Source organism: Canis lupus, chromosome 17 (assembly GCF_011100685.1).
Source record: "Canis lupus familiaris isolate Mischka breed German Shepherd chromosome 17, alternate assembly UU_Cfam_GSD_1.0, whole genome shotgun sequence".
In the NCBI taxonomy this organism is placed as follows: domain Eukaryota; kingdom Metazoa; phylum Chordata; class Mammalia; order Carnivora; family Canidae; genus Canis; species Canis lupus.
This window is the reverse complement of record NC_049238.1, coordinates 43,625,617-43,639,771: the sequence shown is the minus strand read 5'-3', so window position 1 is coordinate 43,639,771 and position 14,155 is coordinate 43,625,617. Positions and strand designations below refer to the sequence as shown.

Below are 14,155 nucleotides of genomic sequence, written 5' to 3'. Positions count from 1 at the left end.
ATAAATGAGTTGGCAAGATTAACTTGAGATGTCACAAATGAGAAGGTGTGACCAGCATCTGTATGTAGATGTGTTAAGGAGGAGTGGGGAAAAATGGGGTGGGGTGTGAGTAGCTCTGGGCCAGCACCTTAGACTGCTTTGAGGTGGTTTTCTCAAACAGCGGTATGAATCAGCAGGTATACCGCACACACCTCCTTGACATTTGTGCCTGCAAAATTGTGAGTGAGAGATGCTTTAAAAAACCCGGCAGCTTCTTTCATAAGAAAAATATACTTTGGGACTAAATTTGTCCCTCAGAGATAAAGACCAAAGGAGGAAATATCCACTTAAATCTCTTCACAGTGCAGAAAGAATTGACTGGGATCAGTACTTTGGAGGGGTGGGGTGTAGGTGTTTTGAATTGGTAGTCTTGACCTTAAGTAACATTATTCAGAACTTCAAGACCACATCTGCAATGTGTCACCACTTACAAAGAAATCCTGACTCTCATATATCATTGCTGGGTGTATAAATGGATACAATCATTTGAGTGCCATTTGGCAATAGCTATCAAATTGAAAATGCATTATCTCTTTGCTCAAGGATTCATCTGCTGGGAATTTAGTCTGAGGATTACATTAACATAAATACATGTATGGGCATGGCCATTGTAGCATTGTTTGTATTCACAAAGAACTGAAAACAATCTAAATGACAATCAGGAATTTAAAAAAGTAATTCATGATACTTTTATGCAATGTGAAGATTATGCAGCAACTGAGAATAAAGAACTATGGATGTGCATATGCTGGTGTGAGAAGATACTGGAGATATTTGAAGTAAGAAAAGAAACTTGTAATGATCTGAGTGGAATAGGATTACAAATTGCTATACAAAGAACTTTTAACTTTTAAACCAGCTAAAATTTATATAATTTGTTAAGAGATTTAGCAGTAGGTCAGAATAAACAGATGCCTGTTGTTACTTACATTCATGATAGATAGAATTGCCCATAAGAAAGAAGTTGAAATATTATTTATGTTAGTTAATCGTACAATCCTCCACATATCTTATTAGCATGAAGTCTAGGAATACCTGTGCTACTCTATTTCTCCCCAAGTAGAAGTCCTAAAAATTCTTGGGCTAATTTGGTCTGAAGGGGTCAGACAGTGAACATGGGTTCATTTACTGCACTATTACCTTACTTTAAGTCTGGACCATTATTGAACAGACAAATCTTGCCTATGACCACTATGAACACATGTCAATCTCTCTTCCTCAACAGTGATAAGCCTGACTTTTCCAAGTTGAGTTATAGTCTCTCTTTTCTGTTAAATTCACTGCAAGGCCCCCAAGTACCAGTTGGACCTGAGGGCTGTACTGATACAATATCCAGAATTTGCTACCTCATAGACCTAGAAAACCAATCTGGTTCCATAACTACTAAGGTTTAGTAGTGGGGCAGCTTCAAAGTCTAAGTTTTACTATACCCCAGTTCCTTAGACAGTCAGACAGTTCACTGTACATCTACCCACTGGTTGTGATTATAAGGTGATTATCTGTTTATGTTAATATGAGGAAACAGCTAGTACTTCTCTTAGCAAGTAAGAATAAAAAATACAAATTTAAATTCTGGCATGCATTTCTTCTGGTAAGGCACCCTACAATATGTGTAAAGGAAAGATTTATAAATATATATAGATAGATATGTAAATATACGTGCTTGTTTTTGGAAGGAAAGTTATAAGGAGGATATACAAGAAACACTTTACAGTGGTACTGCTAGGAGGTAAGAATGATGAGGTTGGAATACTTCTAATTTTCATTTTTAGATTTTGTACTGTTTTACTTTTTAATGCCATTATGTTGTTTATATCATAATTAAAAATTCAGTGTTCTGTTTGCTTTCTCATTTTAACCAAAAATAGTAGGACAAAAAATAAATAATAGATCTTTACTTAGAGAAATTTCCAGGCATTTGCTCTTAATTCCTGGCAGGGTTGACTCTGAGCTTCCTGCTTGCAAATCAGCTTGCTCAGAGCTCTAAGGAAGTTCCCTTAGATTTGATTTTATGTCAAAACCAATCATAGTAAAGCATGTATTTAAATGGCACTTTCAGTTTATGAAACTATGTCTAAAGATACAACACACACACACACACACCTCTGAACAATAGCACAGTTTTCATTTTCCCCTCACTTTTCAGGAAAGGCAATGGACCTGGAGAATTTAACACTGTATTATAAGCAGGCTTTGAACATCTATTCATCATTATGATGAAGTGGGATATGAATATATTAAGTAACGAGAATAATAATTTAACAAATACACTATTGATATCACTTGGGATCATATATAATCCAGGAGGATGTGCTGAAACTCAAAACATTTGGAGAGTGATCTCTATGGGGAATCATATTGAGAGTCTGGCATACTTTTTTTTAATATGCTAAGTTGAATTAAATCTCCATCTTTGAGTGGCAGTACTAAGCCATTCCAGCAATGTCTATTGTCTGAGTGGCCAGACATAGTAAAATAAAAAATAATTTGACTATAAAGTATATGTGTGCATGAATGACCTCTGTTCTTTTATAAATCGGCCATAATCATTCCAAAGTCCATGTGAGGCATGAAATGTTTCTAGTTTTAGGCTTCAGGTGTGATATGCCTCCAAGAGCATTCCAAGCCAACCTGAAATGCTTCTATTTAAAGATGACTAGCTGAGTATCACTTTCTTTACTCTAACACATACCGATGTTGGATTCTAGTGAAAGAGAGCCCTCTCTTTTGATGCATAAATCAGGAAACTGCAAAAAATTTGCATTGCCAGAAACTTTCCAACCTAAGTCAGAACTTTCATATCATTAAATTGATCCACTGATACTTATTTTGATTAAAGCACCAGCTAACTCATAACAGCATCTGTACTCAGTGATATAACTCAAACAAGCATAATGAATGCCTATCTTTTAATTTTTTATGAAAAGACTTCATAATATATAATTAAGATGTTTTTTACATGTTCTACTGATGAACCATCTGCAGGTATGACATTTAGCATCTGTATTTAAAAGTAGCCACCTGTTACAGTCTGGTAATCCTGACTATGAATCATTTCAGATAAATGGAATGTGGTACCATTTGGATTCAGGACTCCTCACGCATCCATCATCTTCTTGACATTTATTATTTTTTTGCAGGCTATCTTTCAGGGTTTTTTTTTTTTTAAGTTGCATCCATTGAGAAGTCTAACTGCATTTTTTTTTAAGCAAGGGAATTCTTGTAAAGCAAGAGAAAAAGAGTTTTTAGAGGTCCCAAATTTACTTCCTGTTCCTCCTTTAGCACAGTCAGATCAAACCTACCTCCAAGTACTCATATCTCTTCAACTCTTGCTTTTGTCATCCATTTCAGGACCACTTGTCAGAGTCTTGCTTCACTCTGAGGTGTAAATAGCAATGACACTCAAGGTGATTTGCATTAGATCAGTAAAATGATCAAAGCACTATAATGAAGAGAAAAATCTAATGTTAGAGGATCTGAGTAAGAGAAACTCTCTCTCTGCCTGACTGTGTTTGAACTAGGACATTGGTCGTCTACTATCTTTGGACCCGAACTAGAAGTTACACCATTGGCTCTCCTGGTTCTCAGGCCTGTGGGCTTAGACTAGAACTATATTATCAGTTCTCCAGAGTCTTCAGCTTGACAATTGCAGATCTTGGCCTCCATAATTGTATAAGGATGTGTGTGTATATATGTGTGTGTGTGTGTATATATATGTATGTATGTACATATATACATATGTGTGTGCATATATATGTGTGTGCATATTTGCATGTGCGCATGTGTGAGAATATATATATACACATACATACACTTATTTTCTATGGTTCTGTTTTTCTGGGTAACTCAGAGATTAATATAGTCATTAACATCCCTTCCATTGGGCAGGCCCAGTGGCTCAGCGCCTTCAGTCTGGAGCCTGATCCTGGAGAGCCATGATTGAGTCCCACGTTGGGCTCCCTGCATGGAGTCTGCTTCTCCCTCTGTCTGTGTCTCTGCCTCTCTCTCTCTCTCTGTGCATCTCTCATGAATAAATAAATAAAATATTTTTAAAATAATAATAAAATAAAATCCCTTCCATCTCAAGTATTCTGTTCTGCTTCTAAAGACAGGTCTGGTAGAGTCTGAATTTGGTACTCCTCCTATGAGCTCCATGATACCTTATATTTTGGCATATCAGCACACTTTCCACAGCATATTATAACTGCTTATCAAAAGTCTGTCTCTTCTAGACATTAGATATGTTAAAGTCAGAAACCATGTTAATCATATTTCTCGTATCTTTAATATCTATCACAACCAGGAAAACAGTAAATACAGATGGAGGACTTATTGAAAGAATAAATGTAACCAAAAGCTTAAAAAAGAACAATGTATTTCTCCTTCTAACTAAACAAAATGTCTAAAATTCTTCATTGAAAAACTTATGCTTTCTCTTGTCACCTCATTTGTACCTGGCATTTCACCTTTCAAAGAAGCAGCCAAAGAACATAATTGTAGATTTTTGGCTTTCTGGGGAGCAGATTCATGTCAAAGCACTTTATAGGTAAGGAAATTGGGATGAAGTGGGTATTTACTAAAAGCCACTTTTGCAAAATGTATTATTTCTACTTGGCAGGACATTTTTCTTCTTCTTTCTATTATTACCACTGGTCCATGGGGTCATTCTAACTCTAATCCATGCATAGGGACACAGAGTAAACAACAATTTTATAAATGTATCTTCCAGGGCACTCATTTTCCAAATCTCTGATATACTTGTGAAATGCTATAGGAAAGTTAGACACAAATTCTGCTGTGCTGCAAACTGATGCAGAGTATATCGTGACATATATACTGTCACGATAAATAGTGATAAATAGTAAATAGTAATAAAATAGTGAGCAAAGAGGAAATAGATGGTATCCAAAGAAGATGTATTTAATTTTTAAAATGTCTTTCTGAAAATATATATTACTATCAACTTTGATGTGAAGCTATTGGAGATGCAGGTAAAAGTGGTAGGGTCTGGTATAGGATAAAAATCTTTCTGTGCTAAAACAAAGTAAATCCTAGGCAAACCAGAACTGGTTGGTCAATGTCAGGTAAGTTATTTCATGAGGCTCTTGCCCAGAATTACATATGGAGCTTGTATTGAGTAAGGAGTCAGAACTGGATAAGTCACTATAAACATACCTATCAAACAAGGGTGAGGCACAAAACATGAGCTGAGGTTTATGACCCAAGCAAAAGCAATCTGAACATTAGAAAACCAAGAGGAGAGAGCAGTGGGAGTGCTCAAGGATGCTGGGCTCATTTTGTTTCTTAACTACACAAATAATATATGAATAGATTTTCATTGTGTTGAAGGGGGTACAAAGCATAGTAAACCACCATTTAATTCCTTCTTTGTCTACAACTAACTAGTGTTTACAGTTTGAGGCATACCCTTCCGGATGCTATATATGCTATGTATGAACACAAATAATTTTTTTCATGTAAACATCCTCTTTATACTATAAATTTTGTTTTGTGACTTGATATTTTCACTTAAAAGCTCACTTTAAAAAAATGACTGTGTGATATTTTATGAAACATTTCACAGATGTATGGTCATTTATTTAGCTATTGACCTATTCGTGGTCACATAGTTTATTAACATTTTTCAAATAGTAAGCAATGATTCAAGAGGCATCTTTACACATATATCTTTATGCACAGGATGAATCATTACTGTAGGATATTAATAATAATGATGATAATTAACATGTATTTAGGGCTCATTATGTGTCAAGCTCTATGTTAAGCATTTTGTCTCTCATTTAATCTTTACAATAATCATAAGAGTAAGGCATTCCATTTTATAGATAAAAAGAGTACAGTTCAGACATGATAAATAGTATGAGCAAGGCTAATCTGGTGAAAAGAGATGGGGTCAGGGGATGTAAGCCCAGCTAGTAGTTTTCCAGAACTGGACCAGAAATACAATTGGTGGATACTATTTACATCTATAAATCACTGAATAACTGAAATCCTAAATACTCTAAGTTTAATTTTTGATTATTTTCCCTTTTCAACTCAACAAGATATTGGTCAGTCTGCATTTAAAAGCTTCCTTATAGGGCAGCCCGGGGTGGCGCCACAGTTTAGCGCCACCTTTGGCCCAGGGCGTGATGCTGGAGACCCGGGATCGAGTCCCACGTCAGGCTCCCTGCATGGAGCCTGCTTCTCCCTGTCTGTGTCTCTGCCGCTCTCTCTCTCTCTCTGTTCTCTCTCATGAAAAGTAAAAAAAAAAAAAAAAAAAAAAAATTTAGAAAAAAAAAGAAGCTTCCTTATAGTTTGTGTCATCTCATTTGCACCTGACATTTTCCCTTTGGACAAAGCATCAAGGAACACAGAATTTAATTTTTCACTTGCCTTTATAATGCCAAATTGCCCTTAAAAAAGCCATAACAAACTATTTTCTAAAGCACTTTGAATGAAGGTAACCATTTCCCACATATTTGATAATATAGTGTCTTATTAAAGGTTTGATGATCTACTGAGGGAAAACTGATATTACTATTTTAATTTGTATTTCTTTGATCACCACCATCATAAATTTACATCATTTATGTTTTTCTATTGCAAAATCTCTGTTTTTATCCTTTGTTCAATTTCTATGGGTTTTATTTTTTACCTTTTTTTGATTCCTATAAATCCTTTTTAAATAAGATTTATTTATTTATTTGAGAGAGAGAGCATGACTAGGAGGGACAGAGGGTGAGGGAGAGAGAATCATAAGCAGACTTTGCACTGAGCACAGAGCCTGATGCAGGGCTTGATCTCGCAACTTTCCTGAGATCACCATCTGAGCCAAAACCAAGTCAGCCACTTAACTGGCTGCATCACTTAGGTGCTCCAGATTTCTATAAATTCTTTACATGTTCTGTATTTTAGTCCTTTGCTATATCTTTCAAGCATTTTATATAATTGATTTAATTTTATTTAATGTTAGCATAGAAATAAGATTGTTGCTATTAGCTCCAATTATTAACAGCCTTTCTACATTTGGCTCCTGTATTAGATGTAAACAGAATCAAAGCTCCTGTGATGGTAGCAGATTTGAAGTTTCCCTCCTGAATTTCTTTTTGCACAGTAATTTTAAGGATGTAGCTGAGAACCCACTGAACAGGATACAGCAAAGTGTATGTACTTGACACTGAATGATGGTATTTCAGGAGTTTTCAATAGGTCTATGTGCCCAATTGTTTGTTTGTTTTTTTTTAAGACTTTATTTATTTATTCATGAGAGACGCAGAGAGAGAGGCAGAGACACAGGCAGAAGGAGAAGCAGGCTCCCTGCAGGGAGCTCGATCCTGGGTCTCCAGGATCACACCCCGGGCTGAAGCCGGCACTAAACTGCTGAGCCACCCGGGCTGCCCTATGTGCCCAACTGTTAAGTGAAGCAGTCATTATTTAATCTAATGAGCACTTTTGTTATCACGATGCAGTGTTCAATTTTACATAGTTTTAAACTGACTCTTTCTTCAGTTTGAAAAACTAAAGTAAACATGCTCACATTCCTTTGAGGATATTAAGTTATACCTTCAAATATGGAATGCCAGTAGAACATGTGACTTTTAGAATAACATGTAAATACAATGGTTATAGAATATTAGAATTTCCACAACTTGGGAGATCATCTTGCTATGTTTAAATATGATATTTAGTGGATCTTATTATATAAAACTTGCAGATATCTGGAAATATATTAATGATAACATATTGAAATGAGAGCTTTCAGATTCATTCAGTTTGAAGAATATAAGATGGTAATCTCTGAAACAATAGATTATGGCCTAAAGTATTAAAAGAAATGATAGGTGACATCATAAAATTAATTGGTGTTTGTGAATAACAAGCCATGATAAAGAGAAAAAACATTTGCTTCCTTCCAAAAGGATGTGACCTATATGAGAGTTGGAGTTTCAACTTTATTCACTTAGTAAGTCACAAAAGAAAGAAGATAAGTAAGGATATACAAAACTGGAGAAAATCTATCAAGTTATTTGACATAATTGATATTTATAGAACTCTTCACATACGAAACACAATTACTTTCATATTATTTTCAATAAATTTATAAATATTGAAATCATAGAGAGTATCTCTGATAACACAGAAATCATATATGTTTTCTGAACAGCCTATGCTAGAACACAACTAACAAAAGGATATTTTAGAAATTCTTTGAATATTTGGAAATTAAATAACATGCTTCTTCATGATCTGTTGGCCCAAACAGTTATCATAAGAGAAATAAGAAAATACTTTGTATTGAATCAAAAAATATGTGAGATGCAGCTGTAACAGTGCTTACAGGGAAATATGTGGTTTTATTTATTTATTTATTTATTTATTTATTTATTCATTCATTCATTCATTCATTCATTCGAGACACAGAGAGTGAGAGGCAGAGACACAAGCAGAGGGAGAAGCAGGCTCCATGTAGGGAACCCAATGTGGGACTTGATCCCAGAACTGCAGGATCACACCCTGAGCCGAAGGCAGATGCTCAACCACTGAGCTACCCAGGTGTCCCCAAAAGTCAGAAGATAATGGAATGATATCTTCATTCCTGAAAGGAAATAGCTGCACCCAAAGGACTCTAGGCCCTGAAAAGATACTGTTTAAGAATAATGAAGAAATAATGGGACGCCTGGGTGGCTCTCTCTCTCTCTCTCTCTCTCTCTCTCTGTTTCTCATGAATAAATAAATAAAATCTTAAAAACAAAAAAAAGAATAATGAAGAAATAAATAGAAATATTTTCAGACAGGGCAGCCCAGGTGGCTCAGAGGTTTAGTGCCGCCTTCAGCCCAGGGCCTGATCCTGTAGTCCTGGGATCGAGTCCCATGTCAGGCTCCCTGCATGGAGCCTGCTTCTCTCTCTACCTGTGTCTCTGCCTGTCTCTCTCAATCTCTTTCTCTGTGTCTCTCATGAATAAAATCTTAAAAAAAAAAAAAAAAAGAAATATTTTCAGACAAACAGTGAAAGAAAGGACAGGTGAGATTACTAAAAAGTGAAATCATCAAAAGGGTCTTTTAGTAAAGTCTAAGGGGCATATTTCAGAGGGAAGGAAAGAGATCCTTTCTTCCATGTAGAGAGAGACCCCAAATAGAGATGCCTGAAGTGGGCGTGAAATGCAAGAAGAATGAAAGCCAATGCAAGTAATAAACATGCAGGTAGAGATAAACAAGCGTTAACTGCATAAAATAACACTAATGACATGTTAGAGGATGTCTAACATCCTCCTTCAGCGGTGCTAAACAGTGGAGCCATCCAGGCTGCCCCGGAAATATGTGGTTTTAAAGGTTAATATTAGAAAAGGAAAGATCTAAATTCAATGATCTAAGCTTCTACCACAAAAGGTAGAGAAAGAAGGGCAAATTTAACTTGAAGTAAGTGGAAGAAAAAAAAAATAATAAGTATGATATTCAATGAAATAGAAAGCAAATAACAATAAAACTCAATGAAGCCAAAACTTGTTCATTCAAATGAGCAATACAATTGATGAATTTTAGTTAGATTGATCCTAAATAAATAAACTTAACAAACTAATCATATCAGGAATCAAAGAGGGAATATCACGTCAGATCCCATTCTTAACTTTGATCTACTGGTATTTTGTACTAGAAAATGATTTGTTGTAGCAATGCTGTTCTGTGCGTTTTAAGATGCTTAGCAGCATCTCTGGCCTCTATTTACTAGATGCCTGTAGCAACCCAAGTCCTGACCACCAAAAATGTTTCCAAACATTTTTGTTTGACCAAATGTCTCCTGGGGGGCAAAGTCACTCCCCCGTGAAAATCACTCCTATAAATATTAAATGAATAAAAGGGAAGTGTTTTCAACAACATTTTGATAATAGATTTATATAAAATGGAAAAAGTCCTTAAAAAAACAGAAGCTATCAAAAGTGAATTTTCAAGAAGAAAAAGAAAGTTAATTTAGCCTTATATGAGGCCTTAAAAAGTTGCATTTTAAAAACCCTCTCTATATGGTATGAAAGTATGATGTTTTGTAAGCCAATTATTCCCACAAATATTTTAAAATTCTAGAAGCACCTTAAGAGTATGGAAACTGAAGAAAAAAGGACAATTTTAAGGAGGGAGCCAAAGCTTAGAAACAAGCGACAAGTATGGAATAAGTTTCCCTTTTCTGTAACTTTATCTCAAGGACAGATATAAAATCCCAAAGGCTTTAGTATCAGATAGCTAGATACCTCATAGAAATATCAGTTCTGCCTGAAACAACTGGAGGAAGTAGACTGGCTACAGTAGTGTGTGTAGCAAACACCAGAAATGAGAAAGCAAGAGAATGGTTACTTTTATTCTGTGCTTAAAACCAGCCCAAATTTTTAGTTCATCCATGAATCATAGTTGCAGACAGCAAGACAGAACTCTTTGGAAATAAGATTTACAGAATTGAGATTTTAGCTGTCATACACCAAAGGTATGAGATTTTTAAGTTTATTGTCTAATCAAATTAGCAGCCTGCTAAAGCAATCATCAATACTTTTCAGAACAATATAACAGAACACAGGATGTACATATGCAATCACATCACGTCAAGGATTAAAGTGCCAAAATACATAAACTTACCATAGGGCCTAGAAATTCCATTTCTAGGTGTTTGCTCACTTGATTTGTAGCAAAGTGGTCAAATATGTATGAGAAAACCTGCTTATTACAACTTCCTCTGAGATATTCAAGATGAATGTTAACTAATTAAAATTCTGATAGACATGCACAACAAAAAACCTAAAACCAAAAAAACTTTAGCTAATTTTTAGCCCAGTATTTACAAAACTCATTTAATTGGGCTTTTTTTTTTTTTTTTTTTTTTTTTCAGTGTCACTTATAAGCATTACAGAGAACTAGAGATATGAGGAATTCCTCTCTCTGGGAAGAATTCTGTAACTAGATAGAGTTCTATAATTTTAGGAAAAATTTATGAATAATATACTATAGTTTCTTTTGGAAACAGTTATAAAATAAACAAATATTGGGGTATTCAAAGACTATTACATGAGAGAAACTAGCAGGTTAATGAGAAATATGAACACTTCATTAAAAAATACATTATTAAAATTAATAGTACTTAAATTATTCTTGTTACATGATATTTGCTCATTAAACACTAGTGGACAGATGTAAAAAAGAAAGAACTGAAATGATTTTTCTCTTTTTACCTAACAGAACAAAAGCAGATCTTTTCATTCACATAGACAGTGTTCAAATATAATACGGATATTTCTGAATAAAAACAATTTCAAATATCTTGTCTTTAATCAATGAATCTTTAATTCATCTCTCTTTTATAGACTGCTACTTTCTATATTCCCTTAATAATCTTGTATTTGAGTGCCTAATTTTAGCTTTGCTTCACACATACCTGGAAACTGGAATTTTGAAACTTTCTCTTGCTGCCTAACCTGGAGAGACAGGTGAGAAACTCTTTGTGACTAGCTATTCATTAGCAGTGAACATGTGGTCCTCGATATAAACATATGTCAACAAGAATTCTAATTAACTAGTGTAAAAGGTAGATCAGAGAAGTGAGTTTACACAGCTGCCAAACCTATTATGATACAGTGCCATTAGTAGATTTTTGTATACTTTGCATACTTCTTGAGTATGTTGTATTGTTTGCCTAAATCAACATGTTTTGTCTTATTTGCTTGATTACACTGCAGATGCATTTTAAAGTATATACTCGAACTAAGTGACTACCTGTGAACGAAGAGTGAAAGTAATGTGTAAGTTTAGCAATGAAGACTGACGAAACAACAAAGAATTAGATTTCTGATTCCTTTTTCAAGTTGCATGTTGTGGGCAACTTACATTCTTTTAAAATAATGATACTTACTGTATTCTTTTTATAGTTAAAAGTAATGCAGATTCATTGAATAACATAATTTGCAAAATAAAAATAATATTTAACAGTAGAAACATTACCCACAACGTTATCACCTGGATAGAATCATTGTTATTGTTATTTTACTTTTTATTTTACTTTACTAAGTTTTACTGTTAGGTCATAAAAACATTGATATGGATTAAAGAACCTTACACTCCATTTTTTGTCTAGGCTCCACATTTTGAGCTTTTGCCCATGTTTTTATATAGCCTGTAGATATGTGATTTTTAATGGCTCCATAATTATAGAATGATACTAATATAATTGAATTATAATTATAATGTAAAAATTATATTACTACATTGAATGATTATACCATAATTAGTATGACAATTCTTCTATAGCTGAGTAGGTACATCTTTCTGATTATTTTTCTATTTTGGGAGAGGATACAACCTAAAATATCATTCCACTTGGTGCCAAAGGAATAAAATTGTGGCAGTGATATGTATTCAAGGCATTGTACTCACAAAAGCTTTATACCAGTAATTTCATTTAACCCTGAAGCAAGATAGGGTATAGACAGCATTAATATTATTACTGTCAACATTTAGGGGAATGATAAAATCACTTTTACTCCTATTTACATAAACAGAAATTACTGAGGCTTGGAAATATTAAGCAAATTGCCCAAGATAACCTATCTAGCAAGAAGTTGATTCAAAGTTTTTATGGAGATTTTCTAACTCCAGGGCTGGAACTATTTACAATCAAAACATAATCCTTTTGGAATTTGGGGATTATATGTGCCTATACTGATGTTGTCAGCTTTGTGAGGGAGATGAGCTGCATAAACTCAGCAATTAGGGAACATTTCAGGTAGAGTAAATTGAAGGGCCAACAGGAGTGGCCTTGAGCTTAGGCTATAGGAGCTTAAGAAAAAAGGAGAGGGTAGGGGACTGTAGTGATTCTTCTTTCTGATATCCTAATAACTTGCATCTTCCACTTTGGTAAGTTTCTTTCTGTATTTCTTTTGCTCAGTATCTTCCCTTTCTTATTCTTTTACCTGAAAGATTTTCTTATACAGAGTCCATGTGAGGCTTGGATAAAATAATACCTTCTCATTCATGAGATCTGTACTAACAATTCCAGCCCATCAAGTATATTCCCACAGCACAATTCTCTAAATCCCCCCATTTATTCCTACTTGTCAGTTGGACCTAGCTGATACTGCTTTAAAATGCTTCTGTTTCTGCATTATTTATGCCCCTCTTTACCAGTCTTGATTTAAGCTCTTTGAAGTAGTTCTCTCTATCTTGCACATCATGAGCATCAATAATTCCTGAATAAAATTGATGAGGACACATTTGTATCCCAGAGCACACCTTGCCAAGTGCTAAATATACAGCTGTCATTCAATTAATAGTTCTTGATTGATTAGTCTCATGTATATTTTTGCTTGTGTCTCTGCTTTAATTAGATATATATTTATTTTTGCTATTTCCAAACTCTGTAACTATTTTTGGTTTTGTAATTCCACATCATCATTAGTTAATTCTAACCCTCATTTCCTGAATGCCCTTTCTGATGTTCTCTGTCAAAATCTTCTCTTTTTTATTAATCCTATACGAAATAGAAGCTTCCAATGAGGCTCAACTAGATTAAGCTTATGAAACTCCAGCCATTACTTTTGAGATAAAACCCTTTAATTTTTGTATATGTGCCTGCGATTGATCCATTTATTTACACATTTTATTTGCATAATCTCTAATTCAAAATCTTTGATATGATATTAAGCCCATCTCTGACCCCAAATCACCTTAATTCCTCCTCTGACACTTTTTTGCTTATGGCTTTTTATCTACCAAGCTCTTCTATTATATGTCTATTTCCTTGGTCAGTTCAACTATAGTGGCATTTCTTTTCTTTGAAAGCTAACATTTTGCTTCCCTCTCATGTAAATAGTATTTGATATACTTGTTATTTATTAAAATAAACTAAGTTTCTAGAAAACAATGACCTTATTTATCCAGTTTATGTCATCACAAATCATTTCCTATAAAGGTATTTGATTCACATTTGTTAAATAAATCAGAAAAAGGATCATACCATTTTTGCTATTTTCTATGTCTTCTCTTATATATTAGAAATTCTACACTCATGTGGATTTCATAGCTTTTTTCCTATGCCTATACTGTCTCAATCTTTTAAAAAATAAATATATTAATCAACATA

At 34.3% G+C, this 14,155-nt stretch overlaps 1 long non-coding RNA gene across 2 annotated transcripts in view; it reads right to left on the bottom strand.

Moving 5' to 3' along the window:
• Window positions 1-3,347: 3,347 nt before the first annotated feature.
• LOC102153033 overlaps window positions 3,348-14,155 on the bottom strand; it is a 98,350-nt gene continuing 87,542 nt past the window's right edge. The window contains exon 5 of one of the 2 annotated variants that reach the window (XR_005371888.1): window positions 3,348-3,481. This is a non-coding gene — a long non-coding RNA (uncharacterized LOC102153033). The remainder of the gene's footprint in view (window positions 3,482-14,155) is intronic. The other variant, XR_005371890.1, reaches the window with a different exon arrangement.